Source organism: Cucurbita maxima, unplaced genomic scaffold (assembly GCF_002738345.1).
Source record: "Cucurbita maxima cultivar Rimu unplaced genomic scaffold, Cmax_1.0 Cma_Scf00497, whole genome shotgun sequence".
NCBI lineage: Eukaryota > Viridiplantae > Streptophyta > Magnoliopsida > Cucurbitales > Cucurbitaceae > Cucurbita > Cucurbita maxima.
The window spans coordinates 16,478-22,038 of record NW_019272513.1 but is presented as its reverse complement, the minus strand read 5'-3'; the positions used below and the strand labels follow the sequence as shown (position 1 = coordinate 22,038).

The following is a 5,561-nucleotide window of genomic DNA, read 5'->3' as shown; positions in this document are numbered from 1 at the left end:
TCGCCTGCCTTCTTGACCACAGATAGGCTATAGGGCTTTGCACTTCGGCCCCTGAGAATACCACATCAAGGTGACAGGATTCGAACCTATGGCTCTCTGAAACTTCTTCATCGGTTATTTGGGCGCATCTTCCTTAAAAGAATTTTGACGACAGTGGACAACATAATGGAATGTTTCTAGAAAGAATACAATAGAACAATTTGTGTAATGCTCTTTTTGAAGTCGGGCTCGAAACGATCTTTATTCTTCCAAGATTATGTTTCATTCTCTATTCTCATCTTCTTGGTTCAATGTTTAAAAACCACATTTTAAATCATATTATCTTGCCTAATTCATTTTGATATAGTATTGTTGGGGGCATTTTGAGAATCGAACTTGAGGCCTTTACACCCAAAAAAATAATCATACCACTAGACCAAATGCGTTTATAGTAGATCTAAAGTTCTTAGTTGCTAGTCTATATATTTTTCGTGCCTCAATATATATGAAATTTATAATAGTTGAAAGTTCTTAGTTGCTAGTCTATATATTTTTCGTGCCTCAATATATATGAAATTTATACTAGTTGAAGTTGTACATTGCCACGCATTCCTTTGGGTTAGGCCCCATTGATAATTATTTTACAACTATTCTATTTCTTTTCATTTATTTTTCTTTCAAAAATTGTGCTTTTTTTTCTTTTTTGGAAGGGCATTTCGAGAATCGAACTCGAGACCTCTTGCACCCAAAGAAAGAATCATACTAGACCAAATGCCCTTATTATGGACTATATATTAAATTTTTTATGGAATGTATCATCATTATTTCATTTATTTTCTTTGTTAATAAAATCCATGAGCAATTATTATTATTATATTTTAGATCAGCTTTAGTTTGATAGTTCCATTTGAGACACATAGAGTGGAGTACACAAGTAAAGCAAATATCGAAAGTTACGATTTGTATAGGCATGCCTATTGAAAGTGAAAAAGATAAAATGATATTTAGAGCAAGAATATTACACTTCGTTGAATTGCATTCTTTGAGGCTCATCTTTTGATGAATTGAACACATAGGGGCATTCCGAGAATTGAACTCGGGACCTCTCGCACCCTAAGCGAGAATCATACCACTAGACCAAATGCCCTTTAAAAAAAATGCAACATTTTTAATACCTACTCAATATATTTTTTTCTCTCAAGTTTAAAATCTATTTTCTTGAGCGGTTGTTGGACTATAAAACAAAAAGTTGATGGTCTAGTATTTTACTTGTAAGTAAGGTATGTAATATTGAATTGTTCTAATATGCAAGTGTTATCAAATAAATTGCAACCCAACAAATGAATCAAACAAATCAGTTTGGGTTGGGTTGGATTTATTCGTCTCAGTTCATCAATTTGTTTGATTTAATTCTTCTATTTTGCTTCGTATGACAAGAAATTGAAGTTGTATTGAATGTACCTTAGTTTGATTTATGATAAACTCATATGAAATATAATTGCATTAATAGTACTAAGAGTTGGAGTCTATAAACATTTCATGAACTTAAGTGCAACTCATATTTCATTAAAGACGAGATAAACTTTAGTTAAGTAACTGGAACTTTAAATTACTTCATGTAGAGCTTCAATTACTCTAGGTTAGTTACTATCTTTAGGATTGACTAATCAGTTCTTGGATTTAGAGGATTGTTTTTTGTAATTTTCAACTACAACTTATGTTTTCAAATTTTTTTGGTCATAATTTAGGTAGTGGTTATATATTATGGATGAACACTAGAATTTCTAACCATAAAATTTGTTTGGATGAAATTTTAGTTAAAGTTGCAAATTTTACTTCTTGCGAGTAAAAAATTTGTTTCTTAGCATAATATGAATTTAGTAGAAGAGTTATTAGGAATAGGATTGGAGAAAGAAATTTTATTTAAAATAATAAACCGACCCAAGTTCATCTTTGTTGTTGTCTAATTGTGATTTTGAAAAAAGCTTAACTAATATGAAATATCAAGGTAAATCAAGAATATATCCTACACGTCATTTAAGATGACCATAAAATGAAGTTAAATTGAACTTATTTTTAGTTTCATGTTTGGTAGGTTTAAAATGAAGCATAATTGTATTAATGATATTAAAGAGAAATTCATGTTTTATTAGAAGAGACCAACTTCATTTAAGGTACTAGGAGTTTAAATTACTTCCATTGTTATTTCAATCAATCCACAATGATTACAAATTTAGGGTTGGCTAATTGGACATCAATTATCAACTTTATGTTATAATTTAGGTAGTAGCCATTATAATTCTTCCATGGACCATATGTGTTATAGTTAAATGAATATATATATATATATTATGTATGTCGAGGTCTGGACAAATCACAAAATAGTAAGGAACACCACTGTCAATGCTAGAGCCACTCACAACTAATGATGGACACCGATGAAAAATATTTTAACATCCACATTTACAGAGTTTCTCTCCTCGATTTCTTCCTGCAACTTAAAGATGTGTGTTACAAGGAAGGGCTAGGGATTGATTTGATACCTTCTCGTGGATCGTAGCCTAAGATATTCGCTTCAAAAGTTCATCCAAAATCTGATTTATCGCTTGAGATAAAACAAAGGATTTCTTATTGGGCAGCCGATTTTAGAGGTTTCAAGGCTCTATTTCTTCATTGAACCACTTCCATATCCTTTCTTAAGGCTAAAGGAATTGGTTTGGAGGAACGTTTTTGAGTGTAGGACCTTAATTTCCAGAAAACGTTCTCGGTATGCAACTCACTCAAAACGGCAGATTTTCGATCTCATGGGTAGCTTATTCTACGATGTTTCAGCTCTCGATTCCTTCATTAAGTTTACTCAACTTCTTCCTCTGAAGCTAGAGGAATCCTTAATTTGAAGGAAAAGAGATCGTAGATAAGAATTTGACTCTTATCCCCAAATTTAATTTCGAAACCTATTTCCTTCAATTCGGCACGCTATCGAGGCTATTTTTCTTCGTGGTCTTCTATGAAAGCATTCCTTGGAGATGCAGAAATTGATTAGAATCATTCTTGCTCAACGAATCATCATGTATCCTCGGATTGGATTTTCAAGTTTTTCTTGAAGTTCTTCAATGGCGGATTGAATTGGGAAGGAATGGTTTCGAGGCACTTTCAGCACTTTATTCCTACATAGAACTTGTGGGTAATCTTGTTGAGAAACGGTAGAAATACGTTTGAAGAGAAATGGTGGAGGATTGATCTCGAATTTGGAAGAAATCTGAGAGTAGGAGACCCATAATCTAAATGCTTATTGCCTTCGATTGGGGGATTGACCTTTCTCGATTCTTATTCCGTATTGTTGCTCATACTTTAGACTTTATAGGAGGAGCTTAAACTGACATTGAGAGCTCTTGAATCTTCGTTATTTAGAGATCGAACTTTCTGGATAATTTTTTGGAGATATCAACTCCGATCATAGCCTTATCGACCTTGGCTTTGAATACTAGTCGTTGGATGTAATGATCCGTGCGTGTTCATTCTAGATCATATCAAATTTTGGAGGAGATCCAATGGTTGAGATTTGAGTTCGAAGGATTTTACTCGGATGGTCACGGTAGATGCTCTGATTCTAATTAGAGTGGCATTTCTGTAATTATCAATTCTTCTAGGGGTATTTTGGTAATTTGCCACTTTCCGAATATTTTATTATTATTTATCTCGAAAAATCCATAATTTTTCTACAAATTCCTCATCGCTTTTTGATAATTTTCCCCTTATTTTGAATCCTTAGATTCCTTCAAGATAAGGAATTACAAATTCGGTAAGATTTTATATAATTGATTAAATGACTATTTTGCCCTTTTCATTTACTTTTTTCTTTCCAATCCTTTTCAAAAGGCCTTTCAACTCCTTGAAATCACTTGTTAGGGTACTGACTTGACTAAGTCTCTTGTTCTTGCTTAATCCTTTAATTTTTTTCCTTTCTATCCTTTAGGTCTTTCATGAGTGGCATATTCTTATGGGAGCTAATTTCCTTCATTTTTGGGGTGTTACATATACATACTCGTGACAAACACAAAATGAGAAGCAGACTCAAAAGAAGAACAAAAAATACTAGATTAAAAACAGAGGTTAGTCCATGGCCCACACTCCAAAGTCTGCTCTCATCCACGACCAACTTTTAGTTACTTGAAAGAAAATGATAAACATGGAGTGAGTAAAACTTAGTGAGTAGCCTACTAGTAGGTTCTTAATCGCAACTTTAAGCTATGATATTACTTCTTGTTATGTTCTTAATCGCGACCTTAAGCTAGGAGAGTGTCAAACTAAATATTTGAATGTCACGTGTTTACTCTCCACATTCACTGCACCTGTTTCCATTTGCATAAGCTAACTATTCAATAAAAAATTAGTTATTATTTATTTTTAAAATTTCAATGTATAATGAATTAGAGGAAATACTTTTACACATGAATTTTGATTTTTAATTTTTGCGGGGATACTCAGTTGGGACTGAATATCTGAAGGTTACATGTTTAATTCACGTTCACCGCACTTGGTTTATGTTGCATAAGTCCATTAAGTTGCATAAATTTATTCAATCTAAAATTAGTGATTATTTCTTTTTAAAATATAATGAATTAGCGGAAATACCTTTACTTATGATTTTTTTTTCAAATATTAGCGAGGATAACTCAGTTTGAAAGTGTCAGACTGAAAATCTAAAGGTCATGTGTTCAATCCACCTTCTTCACCGCTGATTCAAGTCACATAACTTGACTCCTAACTATTCAATTTAAAATTAGTGATTATTTCTTTTTAAAATATCAATGAATTAGCTAAATACATTTGCTAATGAGTTTTCATTCAAGGTCACGTGTTTGATCCACGTTCACTGCACCTGATTCAAGTGATTATTTCTTTTTAAAATATCAATGAATTACCTAAATACCTTTGCTAATGAGTTTTCATTCAAGGTCACGTGTTTGATCCACGTTCACCGCACCTGATTCAAGTTGACTAAGTAGAGTCCTTTTGATATAGGTGATGATTTTTCTGATTCGAGGACGAATCCTGAAGAGGGGGATGATGATAAGAATCACGGTGTACATTCTACTTTCAATGTTGCTGAGTTGAGTTCTTTTGATGTAGGTGATGATTTTTCTAATTCGAGGACGAATCCTTTTGAAGAGGGGGATGATGATAAGAATCACTGTGTTCCAACTGAACCTATTACACAACCCAAGGCCAAGAAGATTCAACAAGCATTCATACTTCATCTACAAAATTGGATAGGCTATATTCAACCATCATTTCATGTGTTACAATCTGAATCGTTTGAGTCAAGACCATTTGGAGATTCAAAAGTAAATATTTGCACGGTTGAAGTAGCGGATGAAGTTGCAAGCATCATTTCATGAGTGGTTAGAAAACTTTATTTATTATTTTAATTTCATAAAGTTTGTAATGATCAAATTGGCTTCGTCTTCTGTGGAGATTTAAAAGGATCGAGATTAAATCACGGTCACTAACTTCTTTTGTGGGGAGACTATAAATACCCACAAATTATTATGTAAAAGCATATTTGTGATCAATGAAAT

At 32.7% G+C, this 5,561-nt stretch overlaps 1 non-coding gene across 1 annotated transcript; it reads right to left on the bottom strand.

The window, feature by feature from the left end:
* Positions 1-1,054: 1,054 nt before the first annotated feature.
* Positions 1,055-1,126, bottom strand: TRNAP-AGG. The gene has a single exon. It is a non-coding gene; the product is annotated as a tRNA-Pro (tRNA).
* Between the last annotated feature and the right edge of the window lie 4,435 nt (positions 1,127-5,561).